The sequence below is a fragment of the Beta vulgaris genome, chromosome 4 (genome assembly GCF_026745355.1).
Source record: "Beta vulgaris subsp. vulgaris cultivar EL10 chromosome 4, EL10.2, whole genome shotgun sequence".
NCBI classification, from domain to species: Eukaryota; Viridiplantae; Streptophyta; class Magnoliopsida; order Caryophyllales; family Amaranthaceae; genus Beta; species Beta vulgaris.
In genome coordinates, this window is record NC_079205.1 from 51,602,512 (window position 1) to 51,623,375 (window position 20,864).

Below are 20,864 nucleotides of genomic sequence, written 5' to 3' on the forward strand. Positions count from 1 at the left end.
CTTTAAAAATTAATAAATTTCTATGAGACATAGGAGAATATAATGCTTCATTAATTTCAAATTTCGTTCCCCTAGAGAACAATATATTTGGTCTTTTGGAGCCTTCTATAATATGTATACTACCCGATATGGTACTCATACTACCCTTTTAATTATAATCTGAGAGAAATATTTCTTATTTTTAAGCATAGTATGAGTAGTTGCGTCATCGACAAGGCATAATTCTTCATCATTTGTTGCCAACTGAACTTGGTGGATATTCATATTATTCAAAGAAATAAAATATTTGTCACAAATTTAAGCATATTCAAAATAAGGATGATAATATACCTAAATTGATTAAAATACATTGAACAAGGGAAGAGAAAATATAGAGAATAGAAACTATCAGTTTGTCGATTCTCTTTTCCAATAGATAGAGAAATATATAAATATATACACCCTAACGGTATTATGGACATCCACAATATAATATATATACTAGTTTTGAAGTACGTGCATTGCACGGGTTATTGTTTATTTATTTTTTTGCAAATTTTTTGTTAACATTTTTTATTACATCCATATTTTTTATTTTCTTAAAAACCATGCCCAAATCCATTGTTGCAGTACGTAGAAAAAGACAAAAAAAAGTATAATATTATACTTTAATTTCTAAATTTGTTATATAAATTTTTATATTTTTAATATTAATTTCCCAATAATTAATATGGCTAACAATAGATAACACGGTTTTAACATGGAAAATAGCCGAATGATACTTTAAGAAAGTAAAGGGTAATAATTTAATAGATGCAGGACAGAAAGAATAGAGAAAAAATATGAGTGTCAACCACAACTTCAACTTTTAATATAGCACGTAAACACTAACACATATAAAATAGAAGATGAGAAAGCCAAAAAGAAGATCATAATGATGGTATCATAAATAAAAATAACTTAAATATAAAAGTAACCTCTATAATAATCAACAATACTATTTAAGAGAAAAAAAAATATATTCATCAATCATGATCATATCAAGACTTATCAAACTTCCTCTTTTTTCTGATCTGCGACCTCAAATAGTCTAGAAACTCGAACCTTGATTTCCCAATTAGTTTAGGTAGAATTAAGTTCATCGAGAAAAGAATATGACATATAGATATATGAAAAAGAAAAACATAAATAATATTAGACATAACTATTCTAGGAATAAAATAATTAGTCAATTGCATAATACTTTTTCAATGTCGTTGACAAACTTTCATTTGATTCTTCATGTAATGTCATCATGGTATGTTATATATTCAAAACTATATGTATGTATTTTTTATCTTTATATAACTCAATTTCTAAAAGTATAATTTTGAAAGACATATATAATTGCTATTGTTACATATCATACGCTATTTTTATAATTAATTTATATTTCCTCCGTTTCACAATAAGTGAAACACTTTCCTTATTTGGAATAATCACAATAAGTTAAACCAAGCTCCAAATGGTAAAAAAAGTTCACTTTTATTACAAATATACCACTAAAAAGTAAGAAGGGACCACAATTTTAATACTTCTTCACTCTACCTTATTGTGGTCTCAACTTTCTCTCTCTACATTTCTTGATAACTCCCCACTTTTTCTATGTTTCACTTATTGTAAAACGGAGGAAGTATGTATTTAAAGTAAATAATAAATAATACGTTATTGTTCATATAAATAAACAGAGGTTTATAAGTTGTAAAACTATACTATATATTGAACTCTTCGATGGTAAAAAAAAATATTGTGAATCATGTAGCAAGTTATATATAATTTACATAGTTGAATAGTTTAGGTTGTTTATTTAAAATCAGAGTGTAATCTTCACTTATTAAAAATACCTTATATGTATTTATATCTATGTTAAACACAATTTTTTTATGAAAAATACAAACTAAATAGAATGACATGTCATGCTTAGGTGGAGCTCTCAATAATATTCTAAGGTTGTTTTAAAAATCATACTCTAATTTTTTTATCATCCAAAACTATATATATATATATATATATATATTATATATATATATATATATAACTTTATCGCTATAGATTTTAATTTTTGTTGTGATTGCAAAATTTCCTTAATAAATTTTGTTGGAATACTAAATTGATCCTCTAGAGTTTTAAAATACAACGTAGAGTTTGACCAATATCAACCATTGAATAAAAAATATGTTATCTTCCAAAACCCCATCAATTTTTTCTCATCAAAATCCACCCCCTTATCCCCCCCCCTCACCAATACACTCCCTTAATTTAAAATGTATGGTTCATCCATTCAAAAAAATGTATATGGTTCATATACAACTCTACCTTGTAGAATTTTATTAAAACTCTAGAAGATCCGGACTCATAAAACTGAGATTTTGAAAGATAATATGTTCAATCCTGTAAATTGGACCTATGATAAAATACTATAATCACATATAGTATTCCCTCCGTTTCCTAAAGATCTTCCCTCTTTCCGTTTAAGTGCGTTTGCAAAAGATCTTCCCTCTTTTACTTTATTCCTTATTTGGAAATTTTTTCCCTTTTTTACCCTCTCATGTCCCTATCATATGATCCACCATTGCATTATTAATTCAATTTTACTCCCTTTCTCTCTCCAACTTTAACCCCTTTTTATTTGTTTATCTATCTTAACCCATTGGTATCTGTAGGAACAGTAACAAGGAAGATCTTTAGGGAACGGAGGAAGTACAATATAGTTATGACTTATAAGTTTTATTATATGTATCTAAAAGAAAAACTAAGTAATGTCTTACCATTCATTTAGCTAAATATATATTCACCAGTTGTAAAATTATATTGCAAATGAATCTTATTTTGAAGTATATTTCAAGCACCCTCAAATGGTAAAAAATTATGATGCTTTGAATTAGGTAACAAAAGTTATATTCTGTAACAACCCTGAATTTCCAATACTTCTAAAATCAACTTAATAAAAATAAATTCGGAAATCCAAAGGTGCTACGCCGCGATAATTAATAATAATAACCGCAAGGCTAATGGTTCTAACTAAAACAATAACCAAAAGTTTTAACTAATTATTACAAACCAACTAAATAGAATGTAAAATAATTATTACAAACCAAAACATAAATCTTATAAATAAATAAGAGCGGAAGTCTTTTTAAAAGTCCTATTAAATCAAAAGGGATCCAACGCACTCTTTAACCCAACTGGAGCTAACTATCTTCAAGTCCCTGCGCATTAAACACTGTAATATCAGTCAAAGGCTGAGCAAGATTTAATACTGAAATAAAACAAAACTATTCAATGTGCAGGTAGATATATAGGAATATCTTACAAGTTCATTTAAAAGGTATACAAATTATATATATAAAATTAACTTTCTAATAACCTCAAATACGATCTTTCTTTCTTTCTGAACTATTCTGTAAAACTTTCAAATATAACCTTTCGTAATATGTGAGTAGGAAGTAATAAATAAAAATCTAATGAGCTAGCTAGGCTCACTAGACAAGGTAAACACCAAAGTCCCTAGTATGCATACCCCTAACTTGATAACGAACCAAGAAGGAAGACTAATGGCAAGAGTATTGATCAACATACTCCCAACTACTAAAATATATTGTTGAGACACTGCTAACTCAACATACTTCCAAACTCGGAGAATACCGCTTACCGGCAACCCCACAATAAAACTCTATAATCCCTCGTAAGGGTGAGGAACTTCCTCCTTTCAAAAATCTCAACTTGATAACATAGAGGAACTTCCTCCTTTTAATATAAGTCTCATAAATAATCTCATAAACTCTTTCAATAAAAATGTTGAGAATAATATAAATCTCAACGTATAAACTTCATAAAACAATCTCGTTGTAAAAATAAATTTCCAAACATTATAAAACAGTTTCTCAACTCATATGTACAAGCACAGTAAGAAATCTTACCTTATCAGCAATAACAGTCAAAGATACTTAACCACAACTCAAAAAGATTCCTCTATAAACCCATGATCTACAACACACATATAATAACAAAGTATAAGTCACTTGCGTTATACCTAACATTGACTCGACTCTATATAGTTCAAGGGCAGAATTTACGATATTGTTATATAAACACTATAAGTAAAGTTAATACCAAAGCAACACGAAATATACAGTCTTAGCACAACAATACAATCTGCATCATGATCACTAGTAATTGAAAATTAAAAGCTTTGCTTATTACACACAGAAATCAAGTTGTATGTGACTTCTTCCCAAGTAATAGCCACCAACAATAATAATAATAATAAAATAGCTTAGGCTACAACAACACACTAATACATGTGCACCACTAACATACTACTGCGCTAATCAACCAAAATCTCCCTTACATTCATGTTCTTCATATTACATTGACAATTACACTACATACGTTCACGATCAGGAACCAAGCAATGATGAAAACAGAGCAACAACATAATGATTTTGCCCAAACTTGCAGTACCACATAGCATCAAGAAGCACTCGAATATAGCTATAGGAGTAAACTAACAATTATAAATCAAGATTCTGAGCAAAATTAAACAAAACATCTTTTATTAATCGAACAACTATAACATATGACTAATAATTCAGATTAAATTTTGAAAGCGATAAACTTTGAAATCTAAACCCGAAAACATGTTCATCACTCGAATTAAACATTAACCAATTATACAAATTTCATACGGTAGAATTTTTCCCCAATTTAATTATTCAGGAACCCTAATTTACAAAAACCCCAAATTCATAAAATCAATCAAATACGAAATTATAACTTGAAAATTATAACTTACTTGATTAAAGGGAAGTAATGAGGTGAAATTACACTATAAAGGACCCAACAATCTCGACCTCTTGACCCGTTTCTCGACCCGAAACCGCAAGTCCAAATAACCCAAACGTTTCTCCTTTAAGAAACCACCAAGAAAAACAAGAACTATTAAACCCGGATGAGTGGCGATTGATGTCTGTGATGGTTGATAATCTTTTTGCAATTTTAGTGTAAGTCTTTTGTTTTAGTGTAAGTCTTTTGTTGAACAAAAGGTAGAAGAAAGAGGATGAGAAAAAGAATAACGTGGAGTACTGCTGCTCCAAGATTTTCAAGGTTTTATTTTTTTTTTTCTTTTTTTTCTTCTCTTACTCTATTTTTTATAATAAGGTTAGCTAGGTTTTAACCTAGGAAATCTAGGAATAAGTTTTTTTTTTTTTTAACCACTTCAAAGGTAAAGTCAAAGTTAGTAAAAAAATACATTTTTAATAAAAGAAATATGAAATTATTTTCAGCAAATAATTTAATACAGATAATTACTAAACGGGTATAAAAATACGGGGTGTTACATATTCAATTTACATAATATAATAATTTAGGTTGTTTATTCAAAATGAACTCTAATTTCTCGTTATCCAAAACTCCTTTATGTATTTTTAAATATATGTAGAATTATATTTTCTAAAATATTTAAAATAAAAATTAATGACATGACAATCTTACGAGGCGCTCTTTGTTTCATAATTTGTAGAACTATATTGTAAATGGATCTTATTTCAGAACGAGCACTATCCAATGGGACAAAAATTAAAATATTTCAAATTAAGTAGCAAAAGTTATACGCGATTTACATAATATAATAATTTAGGTTGTTCATGCAAAACCAAACTCTTATATTCAATTTAAATAATATAATAATTTAGGTTGTTTATTCAAAACAAAACTCTAATTTCTCGTTATCAAAAACTCCTTTTATTTATTTAAGTAGATGTAGAACTCTATTTTTTAAAATATTTAAAATAAAAATTTATTACATGACAATCCTACGTGGTGCCCTCTATTTCATAAGTTGTAGAACTATATTGTAAATGGATCTTATTTCGGAGCATATTTCGAGCACTATACAATGGATCAAAAGTTTAAATATTCTGAATTACGTAGCAAAAGTTATACGTGATTTACTTAATATAATAATTTATGTAGTTCATGCAAAACCAAATTATAATTTTTTTAACTTATCTAAAACTCCTTATATGTATTTAAATTTATGTAGAAATTCTATTTTTGTTAAAACTCCTTATATGTATTTAAATTTATGTAGAACTCTATTTTTGTAAAAGATAAAAATAAAATATGATGACATGGTAATCCCACGTAGCGCGCGCTATTTTTTTTGTTTTTGCAAAAATTTTTGTCAACATTGTTGATTTTTTGTTAATGTAAAATGAGATTTTTCAACAAAATTATTATATAATTTCTCTATTCTTTTTCTATTGCAACAATTACCACTTTGAGTAGTTTCATCTATTCGGATCACTTGACTTTTGGTAAAAAAAAATAGAAAATATAGTGACAACATCGCTTTTACTTGATGTTAATAAAACCATCATAAATTACTCAAATTGCTTCATAAAGTTGCGTTTACTTTATTAAGGATTTACTTGTCCCCTACTCTAGTTTAACCCTCTATGCTAAATTACCTTCTTTTTATTTTCTTACAAACCATGCCCAAACTCCTTGCTACAGTAGAAAAAGTTAGAAAAATTATTTCGTTATACTTTAATTTCTAGTTTTGTTATTGTGATATATAAATTTTATATTTTTAAAGTTCAGTTAAATATTGTAACTAAGTCCATTATTAAATAGCATCCCAATAATTGGTATGACTAACAATAGCTAACACATTCCTAACATGAAAAATACACCGAATGATACTTTAAGAAAGTAAAGGGTAAAAATTTAATAGATTCGGGACAGAAAGAATAGATAAAAAATATGAGTGTCAGCCACAACTTCAACTTTAATTATTAGCACATAAACACTAACGTATATAGAATAGAAGATGGAAAGCAAAAAAGAAGATCATAATGATGGTATTATGAATAAATTAAATTAAATATAAAACTGACCTCTATTAATAATCGAAAATACTATTCAAGAGAAAAAATATATTCATCAATCGTCATGACCATATCAAGACTTATCAAATTTCCCCTTTTTAATGATCTGCGACCTCAAATAGTCTAGAAACTCGAACCTTGATTTTTCAATTAGTTTTAGTAGAATTAAGTTCATTGAGAAAAAAATAAGATCTCACATGTAGATATATGAAAAATAAAACATAAATAATTATTTATGCAACAAATATTCTAGGAATAAAATATTAGTCAATTGCATAATAACTCTGCAATATCGTTGACAAACTTTCATTTGATTCTTTATGTAACGTCATCATGGTATGCTATTGGTTCAAAACTATATGTTTGTATTTTTTATCTTTATATAACTCAATTTTTAAGAGTATGATTTTGAAAAGCATAATTTCTATTGTTATATATAATACGTTATCTTTATAGTTAATTTTATATGTATTTAAAATAAATAATAAATAATATGTTATTGTATGTTCATCTAAATAAATACTCCCTCTGTTTTTTTATTGTCATGTGGGATCTTGTTTGATTCGTCTCAATTAGTACATTATTAATATTCAATCGTTATAATTTTTACTAATATATGATGAAAAATATTTAAGTTCAAAAATGTGCATTGGAAGATGTGTAAATGGAAAGTGAGAAAGATAAAAAAAAAACAGAGGGAGTATATTTTTAGAAGTTGTAAAATTATACTTCGAGACATATTTCAAACATTTTCGATGGTAAAAAAATATAATATTGTGAATTATGTAGCAAAAGCTATATTCAATTTACATAGTTGAATAATTTAGGTTGTTTATTCAAAATCAGAGAATCTTCACTTTTAAAGACACCTTAATGTAATTATATCTATGTTAAACACTATTTTTTCTTAAAATAAAAAATAAAAAGAATGGCATGTCATGCTTAGGTGGAGCTCTCTATAATATTTCAAGGTTGTTTTTGTAAAATCATACTCTAATTTTTTTTTCATCATATCACTATAGATTTTAATTTTTGTTGTAAAAACAAAATTTCCTTAATTTTTTTGTACGTTAGAATAAAAAAACTAAATTGTTTTGGTTCAGTTAGTAAGGATGGTGTTTATTGGATTCTAGAGTTCTAAAAGAACTTTATAATGTAGAGTTTGAGCAATATCAACATTGAATAAAAAAATCAATAGTTCGTATATTATCTTTCCAAAACCCATTCTATTTTTCTCATCAAAATCCACCCTCTTATTTTTTTTCCCCTTTTACCGGTACACGCTCTTGATTTTAAAATGTATGGTTCATATACAACTTTAGCTTGTAGAATTTTATTAAATCTCTAGAAGATCCGCACTCATAAGACTGAGGTTTTGAAAGATAATATGTTTAATCATGTAAGTTGAACTTATGATAAAATGCTATAATTACATACAATACACTATAGTTATAACTATTAGTATATTTATTTAAAAGAAATACTAAATAATACCTTATCATTCATCTAGTTAAATATATTTTTATGAGTTGTAAAACTATATTGTAAATTCTGAATTATATTTCAAGCACTATTAAATGGTCCAAAATTATAATGTTTTGAGTTAGGTAGAAAAAATTATATTCAATTTATATAATACAATAATTTAGGTTATTTATTGAAAACGAAACTCTAATTTCTCGTTATCCGCAACTCCTTTTATGTATTTAAATATATGTAGGACTCTATTTTTTAACATATTTTAAAAAAATAATGACATGACAATCTTAGGTGGCACTCTCTATTTCATACGTTGTAGAACTATATTATAAATGGATCTTATTTCGGAGCATATTTCGAGTACGATCCAATGGAACAAAAATTATAATGTTCCAAATTACGTAGCAAAAGTTATACACAATTTACATAATATAATAACATAGGTTGTTCATGCAAAATTAAACTCTAATTTTAGCTTATCTAGAACTCCATATATATTTAAATCTATGTAAAACTCTATTTTTGTAAAATAGTTCTCGTTATCCAAAACTCCTTTTATGTATTGAAATATATGTAGGACTCTCTTTTTTAAAATATTTAAAATAAAAATTAATGACATGACAATCCTAGGTGGCACTTTCTATTTAAGTTGTAGAACTATATGTAAATGGATCTTATTTCCGAACATATTCCGAGCATGATCCAATGGAACAAAAATTATAATATTTCAAATTACGTAGCAAAAGTTATACACGATTTACATAATATATAATAATTTAGGTTGTTTATACAAAATCAAACTCTAATTTTAACTTATCTAAATTCCTTGTTTGTATTTAAATCTATGTACAACTCTACAATCCTAATTAAAATAGAATTTGATGATATGACAATCCTAATTAAAATAGAATTTGATGATATGACAATCCTAATTAGTGTGCTATATGAGATTGAACTCTTGAAGAACTTCTTATGCTCTCGAAAAGTTCCCATATATATATATACATATGTACTGCGGTTAGCCGGTTACAATTCCTCGATTAACATTCTTTTAACATCCTCGCTGAGAGCAAAGCAAAAGTTACCGTTGATCAATCGAGAGATGACGATCCACAGCGAGAATTTACCTGAACTTCCTGCCGAAACTAACAGCGAGAATTTACCTGAACTTCCCGCTGATATTTGGGACAAAATCATGTTTGATCACTCAATAAGTATACGAGAACTCGTACGTTTCAGTGCAATCCAAAGTATTTGCAAATCTATTGCAAAGTCCTTCATTCCTCAACAAGTCCCTTGGTTGATTTTGAATCCTCGAGATAGAAATTTCGCCAATGATGATATATTGTATTGCTTTAATCTGTTGGATTCTCGAGTCCACGAGTTCGAATTTCCTCAAACTGTGGAGAAAAACTGTGTTGTTTCAGGGTTAAAGAGCAAACTATTTGGTGCTATGGATGGATGGGTAATATCAAGAACCTGGATTTTTAATCCCTTTACAAAAGAATTTGCTGTACTACCAAAAATTTTAAAGCCAGACTCTACAAGAACAGTAATAACTCACAGGAGGATCCTTAATGCTACTTTGCTTAAAGTTGCAAATGCAAAAGGTTTAAGTGGGTTATGTGTGTTCGCTTACCATACGGGAATCCTAAAGCCAGCTTTGTGGACTCTTAACACTAATAATAGTGATGATAATAGTGATGATGGTACCTCATGGACTTTCCCTATAAGTAAGCCTATTGTTGATCTTCACACAAGTGATGCCATAGTTTATAAGGGAGGTGTTTATGAATTAATATATGGTAATGCAAAGAGATATAATTTGGACCTAGATCATGGTACATCAAAGTATATAGACATTATATATAGCTGTTCTTCTCATGTAATGGCAATGTATACGCTAAGCTACTTGGTTGAATTAGAAGGTGATCTACTAGTGGTTTTATTGCATGATTCAGATCACTCGGTTCGAATCTTTAAGTTGGATCTTGATCAAGTGAACTGGGGTACTGAGTGGAATGGGATTCTGAAAGGTGAGCTTCACATCGATTTCGAAAATAATATTCAAAATATCAAGAATTATGCTATGTTTCTTGGTAACTATTGTTCCAAGTCATTGCTTGTTACAAACTTTATGTCCAGATTCATAAGGAGGAACTGCATTTATTTCTTACTATATGGTGAAGTACCATCCGCTCCTGGAAACATTGGAGTGTTTTCACTCGAAGACGGAAGTGTGGAGCCATTGCTTTCTGCTGAGGTTACTGATAAGTTCGGCATTTCATATCCTTCGCAATGGTTGATGAGCATGTTTTGTGAGGATACGTTAGCACCTGGATCATGTGACGTACATATAGAGCAGTTGGATGTGATGAGATTGGTGCAAAGTGTTCATACAATATAATATCTTAATGATTGTAGTTTTATAGCTAAATTAGCTTACTGCCTTATTTTACTGTTTGGACGGAAAAGTCTTTGACCTTCATCTGTAATGCTTTTTAACATGATATTGTTGTATAAGATAATCTCGGGAACAAATGTCACACAAAATTTTTTAAGTATATAGCACATTGAGTCTGATATTCATTTACAGTACAATGATAGCAGTATCGGAGAATGTTTACATGAGACTCTTCTAAATCCTTGTACGTTTTGGTTTTCTTGGTGATTTAAAGTGAAAATTAGTACTTAATATACCTGTTCCAGAGACAAATTATAATCTTTATTGTTAGCAATAAATGCAATTTCTAGGATCTAGGGTTTGCTAATTAATTTCATGTTCAACAATAAATGCAAAGTTGTAAACTTTAAATGAGGAATGTAAGCAATAAAGAGAGACAAAGATTTAACATGGTTCGGTCAATCTTGACCTACATCCACAAGCAAGAACCTTGGAGCTTTTCTTTAGCCTCTCTAATGGAGGAATTACAATGGAGAAGAAGAGGAGAGAGAGAGGAGAGAGAGAGAGTTATTTTGTAGCTAATTTGAATCTTACAAATCCCAAATGGCTTTAGGAAGCCTTATATTTCCCCCGTTCTATAATAAGTGAAACACTTACTATTTTAGAACGTTTCAAAATAAGTGAAACATACCTTAAATGGAAAAAAGAAAGTTATAAAATGACAAGAATACCCATCACAAACTTGTGTAGTTTGCTTTTCTCTCTCCTCCTTTTGATAATGAAAAAGGTATTTTATGACTTTTTGGCTTTTGAAAGTGATGTTTATTAAATCTTGTGCCCAATCCCTATGTTTCACTTATTATGGAACGGAGGAAGTATATGACTTCCTAAAGGTTACAAAATCACCCTAAACCCCAATACATTAAATCCGGAAAAAACCGGATTAGAATCGCAAAATCCCGAAACAGGGCAAGCTGCCCGCCCGGGCTACACAACCGCCCGCCCGGGGTACGCCTTGGCTGTAAGTTCTGCCTTCACGGCAGAATATCGGTGGAAAAGAGTGCCCGCCCGAGCCGAGCCACAGCCCGCCCGGGCCACACAACCCGCCCGGGCCAACTGCCAGCCCGCCCGAGCCCAAAGGGTGGGGGAGTAATCTGCCTTCAAGGCAGAAACTTGGTGGATGATAGAGCCCGGCCGAGCAACCCATGGCCCGCCCGGCCCCTCACACGCCCGCCCGGGCAGCTGAGGTCCATGGTTTCTTATTCGCTCGACCGGGTTGTGATGCGTGTGGCTTCAAGCTCTTTTCCTCTCTTCTTCTTTGCACGAAAATCAAGGCATACTTACAATTCTCCACCTTGACTTGAATTTCTCCAAACACCTTCAATAGCACCCAAAAATGCTAATCAAACTCCAAGGCCCAAACCCCATAAGGGCCTACAACGAACAAGAGGAGAGACCCACCAACTTCACACATAAAGTGAACTTAGTGGTTGGCAAGGGCTTTGTCAACATATCGGATGGGTTCTCCTCGGTACGAATCTTCATCAATGTCAACTCTTTCTTATCAATGACATTCCGAATGAAGTTGTACTTCACATCAATGTGTTTCGTTCTTCTATGGAACGTGTTTTGGTTCTTAGCCAAGTGAATTGCACTTTGGCTATCACAAAATACGGACACCTCCTTAGAACACGATCTAATCTCCCCAACCAAACCTTTGAGCCACTTTGCCTCCTTGAATGACTCGGTGATTGCTATGAACTCCGCTTCCGTAGTTGAAAGAGCTACAACATCTTGTAGCGAAGATTGCCAACTCACGGTCGTACCTCCCAACGTAAACACATAACCCGAAGTCGATTTCCTATCATCCAAGTCTCCACCATAATCCGAATCACAATACCCAATCACACCATTTGCATCTTGACCAAACTCCAAGCAAACATGTGAGGTACCCTTCAAGTACCTTAGAAGCCATTTCAAAGCTTCCCAATGCCCTTTCCCGGGCCTTGACATATAACGGCTCACCATGCTCACCGCTTGAGCAATGTCCGGCCTAGAACATACCATGGTATACATCACACTCCCAACGGCACTAGTATAAGGAATGTGAGCCATGGCTCTTTCTTCTTCTTCGGATTAAGGACAAAGCTCCTTTGAGAGCTTGAAGTGAGAACCGAGAGGAGTAGAAACGGGCTTAGCATTGTTCATTGAGAATCTCTCAAGAACCTTCTCAATGTACCTCCTTTGGCTAAGGTACAACACCCCTTTAGATCGATCTCTCCAAATCTCCATCCCAATTATCTTTTTGGCTTCATCAAGATTCTTCATATCAAACTCACTACTCAACAACTTCTTCAAATTGTTGACCTCAATCAAATGCTTGCAAGCAACCAACATATCATCAACATAAAGCAAAAGGTAAATGAAGGAACCACTTACTAGCTCTTTGTAGTAGACACAACTATCATAGGAGCTTCTTGTGAACTCATGAGCCAACATAAACGAATCAAATCGCCTATACCATTGCCTAGGTGATTGCTTCAACCCATACAACGATTTCACCAAATGGCACACATGCTCTTCTTTCCCTTCTACCTCAAAACCTTCCGGTTGCTTCATGTAGATTTCCTCCTCCAAGTCCCCATGGAGGAAAGCGGTCTTAACATCAAGTTAGTGTAGCTCCAAGTCTTCCATAGCTACCAAGGCAAGCAAAACTCTAATGGACGAGTGTTTCACAACCGGTGAGAAAACTTCATGAAAATCAACACCCTCTACTTGAGTGAAACCCCTTGCCACAACTCTTGCCTTGTAGACGGGACCTCCCGAATCCGGTGTACCCTCTTTTCTCTTGTACACCCACTTACACCCAACGATCTTCTTCTTCTTAGGTGCAACAACCAACTCCCAAGTATTGTTCTTGTGCAAAGATTCCATCTCTTGCTTCATTGCCATCAACCACTTGCTTGAATCGGGTAGAGACATTGCTTCCTTGTAGGAGCATGGATCATGAAATGTCTCCACCTCATTTGCCACGGTGAGAGCATATTGCACATAGTCACACTCCTCAACATATCTTTGAGGAGGCTTGATTTGCCTTCTTTGTCTCTCACTAGCAAGGGTCTTGCGTTGAGTTTGAGGTGAACCCTCAACATGCCTCTCATGAGTGAGAGCATCATCTTGTGAAGCACTTTCAAGCTCTACCTTCTCCCCGGTGTCATGAGATGAACCTACATCATTACAAATAGAAAGCTCCTTCTCCGGAGTGATCATGCATAATTCATCAAACACAACATCTCTAGAAGTTATTATTACCCTCCTAGATTTTTCACACCAAACTCTATATCCCTTAACCCCCCAAACCATAGCCAACAAACACACATTTTCTAGCTCTAGGTTCAAGTTTATCCTCTTTTACATGAATATAGGCCGGACAACCAAAATTTTTTAAATTTGAGTAATCACATGGAATTCCGAACCATACCTCTTGAGGAGATTTAAAGTTAAGGGCGGAGTGAGGAGACCGGTTCACCAAATAGCATGTTGTTGCAACCGCTTCGGCCCAAAAGATCTTCCCCAACTTGGCTTGTGAGAGCATACATCTTGCTCTCTCTAGAAGAGTCCTATTCATCCTCTCCGCAACACCATTTTGTTGAGGCCTCCCAACACAAGTTCTATGACGAACAATGCCTTCATCAAGACAATACTTAGTGAACTTCTTTTCAACAAACTCTAGGCCATTGTCGGTTCTCAAAACCTTGATCTTCTTGTCGGTCTTCTTCTCAATCATAGTCTTCCATTGAAGAAACACATCGAACACCTCATCCTTGTGCTTGAGGAAGAACGACCACACCTTCCTAGAGAAATCATCAATTATAGTGAGCATGTAACTACAATTACCCAAAGAAGTCTTCCTAGAGGGACCCCACAAATCCGAATGGATGTAATCAAGAGGTCCTTTGGTGTTGTTTATTGCGGGCTTGAAGCTAACCCGCTTGTGTTTACCAAACACACAATGCTCACAAAAGCCAAGGTTGCCAAGCTTCACATTTTCTAGCAAACCTTGCTTGCAAAGTTCGGACATTCCATGCTCTCCCATATGACCAAGCTTCAAATGCCAAAGCTTGGTATCATCATCACTCATAGTGCCGGTGGAGACATTTGCCGAACCACTAACCATGGAACCTTGTAACACATACAAACTTCCCCTCTTAATACCCTTCATCAAGACAAGTGCACCCCTAATAACCTTCAATACTCCACCTTCCGCTATGTACTTAAACCCATTGTTGTCAAGTGTACCAAGAGAGATAAAGTTCTTCTTCATTTTCGGAACATGGCGGACTTTGGACAATGTTCTAACCGTGCCATCAAACATAGTGATATCCACGGACCCTATGCCAATCACCTTGCAAGTAGCATTGTTGCCCATGGTGACCGTGCCTCCATTGAACATTAGTACTTAATATACCTGTTCCAGAGACGAATTATAATCCTCGTAAGTTTTGGTTACAATGATAGCAGTATGAGGGAATGTGTTTACATGAGACTTTTCTAAATCCTCGTAAGTTTTGGTTTTCTTGGTGATTTAAAGTGAAAATTAGTACTTAATATACCTGTTCCAGAGACGAATTATAATCTTTATTGTTAGCAATAAATGCAATTTCTAGGATCTAGGGTTTGCTAATTAATTTCAAGTTCAACAATAAATGCAAAGTTGTAAACTTTAAATGAGGAATGTAAGCAATAAAGAGAGACAAAGATTTAACGTGGTTCGGTCAATCTTGACCTACATCCACAAGCAAGAACCTTGGATCTTTTCTTTAGCCTCTCTAATGGAGGAATTACAATGGAGAAGAATAGGAGAGAGAGAGGAGAGAGAGAGAGTTATTTTGTGGCTAATTTGAATCTTACAAATCCCAAATGGCTTTAGGAAGCCTTCTATATGACTTCCTAAAGGTTACAAAATCACCCTAAACCCAATACATTAAATCCGGAAAAAACCGGATTAGAATCGCGAAATCCCGAAACATGGCAAGCTGCCCGCCTGGGGTACGCCTTGGCTGTAAGTTCTGCCTTCACGGCAGAATATCGGTGGAAAAGAGTGCCCGCCTTAGCCGAGCCACAGCCCGCCCGGGCCCACTGCCAGCCCGCCCGGGCCCAAAGGGTGGGGGAGTAATCTGCTTTCAAGGCAGAAACTTGGTGGATGATAGAGCCCGGCCGAGCAGCCCATGGCCCGCCCGAGCTGCTGGCCCTCCCGGGCCCTTCACACACCTGCCCGGGCTGCTGAGGTCCATGGTTTCTTCTTGGCTCGACCGGGTTGTGATGCGCGTGGCTTCAAGCTCTTTTCCTCTCTTCTCCTTTGCACGAAAATCAAGGCATACTTACATTTATGTTGAAGAGCATCTCACCAAAGACTGAGGAGGCTGAAGACATCTGACATTTTATCCCAAAAACTTCTATTTTCTGTACCTGCAAGCTTGGTCTCAAGAACCTTGTTCTGCTTCTTAAGTTGTGAAGTGAATCACCCATTCAAAGATGCACAAAAAACAAACAAACATAACTCATTGAAATTAAGTGGGTTTGTGTTGGTAAGATGAAATTTAATTTCCTTCATATGATATTGCAAATTGTTGAACAGTTGATACAGCCATAAAAAATAAAAAATAGTAGAGGTTGGCAATGTAACCTGTTACATTTTCAGTGTTCCATGTCATGCATGTCATCCTTTAGAAATAGATCTCTTGAAGAAAGAGTGATTGCTATTGTTTCATTGCTCGGGTATAGGGGACTTTTGTCCTCATTTATGTATCAAAATGCCAGGGAACTTTCTAAAGAGCAGCAAGTTGTGATTGTGTTTGTTAAGCTCTTTGTAGCTAGTCTATTATCTCTGTTTAATAACCAATGCTCATACATCAAAAATGTATATAGGTGAGTGATCTAAGTAGTGGCAAAGGCTGAAATCTTGGGGTTTTCCTCACTCACATCTATAAGTACCTACTCTGCCTAAGCTAAGTGTAGGGCAGAATTTAGGATTAGACTCTTACCTATGCAGTAGAAAAGCAGTTAATTGACTCTTAATTATTTAGGCCCAAAATTTTTAATGTCATTGGTTAGTTGGAACTATATTTGCGTTGTATTTGATTGTAGATAAATAAGAATTCTATACACTGATAAATTACTTACATTTACATATCTATTATCAATTTTAATTGGGTAAAAAATGCTCCCTAGAGACTATTTGTATGAATGTGTGATTTACTACTTGCTACTAGTTCTTCTTGGATGTGAGAGAAGACTATCCATATTTAAGATCTTTGTGAAGCCAAAATCTAGACTAATGGCAGACTTTAGTACAGCTGGTGCTTTTGACATATTGTCAGAGAGGGGATTGTCAGATTTCATCAGGTGGTTTAGGAGGCTATCAGGACACCTTTCAAAAAAAAAAATATAAAAGCTAAGAAAAGAAGAAAGGAAAAATAGAAAAAGAAGCAAATAACGAAGAAAAGAAAATGGAGGAGGAGAAAGAAAGAACACAATAACAATACTCACGTGCCCAGACTTCATTCATCCTTGTTCTTTCTTCTCCCTTTCTTTTTTTTTTTCAACCTTCAAGAGTAATTTCGCTGTTATTTTTACTTAATCAAGTAAGTATACTATTAAGTTTATTTCCGTTTCGGGTTAATTTTCATGGATTTGGGGGTTTTTGTAAATTAGGGTTCTTGAATATATTGAATTGGGGGAAATTTATTGTATATGAAATTTACATAATTGTTGATGGTTAATGTGACCTAGTTATGACAAAATGTAGAAGAAGGAAGAAGATTTTGACATGTGTTATTAAAGTGAAACAATCTCCATGTATATTAATAGGGAGGCACATACAAAAATATAGGAATACTTCCTAAAAGATAGGAATACAAGTTAAGAAAAATAATCCTAACAAATCATAACAAATCATGCCTAGAATATCTCAACACCCCCTCAAGTTGGAGCATGGGGAGCAAAAATGCCCAACTTGGACATCAGAAAATCGAATTGAGACTTGCCAAGCGCCTTGGTGAAAATGTCGGTCAACTGAGCGGAATAGGAACATAAGATGGAGCAATCAATCAATCCTTGATGGCATCCCGAACAAAATGACAATCAACTTCAATGTGCTTGGTGCGTTCATGAAACACCGGATTGTTGGCAATATGAATAGCCGACTGACTGTCACTGAAAAGAGCAATCGCCTGAGGATGTTGAACACCAAGACTCAAAAGAAGCCCCTTGAGCCACTTAAGCTCACAAGTAATAGCCATCATGGACCGATACTCGGCCTCAGCAGAAGACAAAGAAATAGTGTGTTGTTTCTTAGTTTTCCAGGAAATAGGGGAACCACCCAGGAAGACAAGCCAGCCAGACAATGAGCGTCGCGTAATAGGGCAGGCAGCCCAATCAGAATCACACCAACCTTGTAGAGAAAGATCGTTATCATCATGAAGAAGGATACCCTGCCCAGGGGTACCCTTTAGATAGCGCACAATACGAACCGCGGCCTCCAGTGAGCCACATGAGGAGCCTGAAGAAACTGAGACAGGATGTGCACAGAATAGGCGAGATCAGGACAAGTAACGCCCAGATAGATGAGACGACCAACAAGACGATGATAGCGCTAAGGGTCATCAAACATGGGACCCTCATCATATGCGAGACGATGATTTTGCTCCATAGGAAAACCACACGGCTTTGCGCCAGCAAACCAACCTCAGAAATGATATCAAGAGTATACTTGCGTTGACAAAGAAAGAGCCCAGACGAGCTTCTAGCAACCTCAATGCCCAAAAAATATTTTAGAGCTCAAGTCCTTCATTTTAAAACAATCGCTGAGATATGCTTTGAACAGAGATAATGCAGCGGAATCATTCCCAGAACTAATAAGATCATCAACGTAAACCAACACATTGATCTGAATGGAGCCACGAGTAATGGTGAACAAAGAGTAATCAGAGTATGATTGCAAGAACCCATACCTTTTCAAAGCCGTGACCAATTTCGCAAACCAACACCGGGGAGCCTATTTTAACTCATATAAAGATTTACGCAAGCGACAGACAAGATTAGGATCAGAACGAGCAAAGCCAGGAGGAAGTGTCATGTAAACCTCCTCATCAAGATCCCCATGTAAAAAAGCATTATGTACATCCATCTGGTGAAGCTCCCAATTTTCGGAAGCAGCAATAGTAAGGAAATCCCGAACTGTAGTCATCTTGGCCCCTGGAGCAAAAGTCTCGGTATAATCAATGCCCGTCTGCTGATGATTTCCAAAGACAACCAACCGAGACTTGAGACGTTCAATACGTCCATCGGAATGATATTTGATGCAATAAACCCACTAACTACCCAAAGCATGTTTTCCCGGGGGAAGGGGCTCAAGAGTCCAAGTGCCATTGTCCTCAAGAGCCTGGATCTCCTGTTGCATGGAGGCCAGCCAGCCGTCATGTTTCATAGCCTCTTTGAAAGAACGTGGTTCCTGTTCAGAAATAAGAGCTGCAAGAAACTCCCGGTAATTTACAGAATAATTGTCACAATTTACATAGTGAGTCAAGGGATAAGGAGTACCTGAAAGATGAGAGGAAGGGAGAGAAGGAGATGACGAACTTATACCGGGAGCACTGTTGGCATGGGTGACGTAGTCACGAAGGCGAGTGGAGGGTATTTTGTCACGAAGCCCACGACCCAAGGCCGTAGGCGGAGAAGAAGGAGAAACCGGATCAGAGGGGGAGAAGTGTGGACCGCGTCAGTGGGTGGTGAAGGGGCAGCAGAAGAAGGCCCAAGAGAGAGAGGCGGGTGAGGGGTAGAGAATGTAGAAGAAGGAAGAAGATTTTGACATGTGTTATTAACGTGAAACAATCTCCCTGTATATTAATAGGGAGGCACATACAAAAAGATAGGAATACAAGTTAAGGAAAACAAATCATAACAAATCATGCCTAGAATATCTCAACAAGTTATTATATTAGTTTAATTTGCAATACCATTTCTATGCTTCAGTGGGTTAATTTTTATGAATTTGGGAGTTTTTGTAAATTAGGGTTCTTGAATAAATTGAATTGGGGAATATGGTCTTGTTAGACAATTGATGAATTATAGATGTTCACAGGTACTCATGGAACCCATTGTTGTATGTATCGCATGCAAGAAGCCCTTTTACACAATGAAAGATTTTCAATATCATAATGCAACCAAACATAGAGGTTTCCAACATCAGTGCAAGATTTGCGGGAATAAATTTCGTTGGTCTTTCGATTGTATTGAGCACAATACATTGCACGATAATGATCGACAAGAGAAGCAGGAAAAAAATGTTCTTGTTGCTGATATGATTGGTTCTTTTAGGCAGGACTTTGATTTTTGTGCGAAAAGTGCATTGCACGGAAAAGAGTCTGGATCCTCTTCAGCAAGCGAAGGAAAGCAAGCGAAGGATTGAAGGAGTGTGATTTTGAGAGGTAACATGTTCGATATATACATCTTTCACTTTTCTTGAATCCTAAATAACTGAGGGTGAATTTTAGTTAAGCATGCAATACTTCTGACCTGTGAGTGTATGGATGATATTGCTCAAGTTTCTTGATATGGAAGAATGGTTCGTAAATACCCCTAATGCTTGTTATTATCTTGTTGTTGCATTGGTCGTCAATCCACTTGTTATTTTTTCTTATTGCTAAACTAATTGAGCTACTTGAAAACATTTTGGAGTCTGACTTTTGATTTTTGGCTCCATGAACTAGTCAATCTTTAGAACCAAGTGATTGAATCACATCAAAAAGTCCTAACCAGTTGGGCAAAGGAGGATACTTTCTGGAAGTAGTTCTGTTTTTACCCAAACTAATCAACACGCAATACTTTTCCTTATGAATCATGATTTTCCTCATATGATGTAATCTCCAGTCTTCATACAATTTAGTTCTATCCCTGTCTACCTATGTAATATTGTGTCCAACTATTTATTAGTCCAACTTATAAAAAGTCAATATTTTGAAAATATAAATTGAACATATTTTGAATAGAAGTTCAGATGGATTAAGTATTGT

General features: G+C 34.3%; 1 long non-coding RNA gene across 1 annotated transcript; it reads right to left on the bottom strand.

Annotated features, from left to right (window-relative positions):
- Positions 1–2,973: 2,973 nt before the first annotated feature.
- Positions 2,974–5,149, bottom strand: LOC130591283 (uncharacterized). Its single transcript, XR_008969094.1, has 2 exons — positions 4,814–5,149; positions 2,974–3,227 (listed from the first exon to the last, which is right to left on the bottom strand). It is a non-coding gene; the product is annotated as an uncharacterized LOC130591283 (long non-coding RNA).
- Between the last annotated feature and the right edge of the window lie 15,715 nt (positions 5,150–20,864).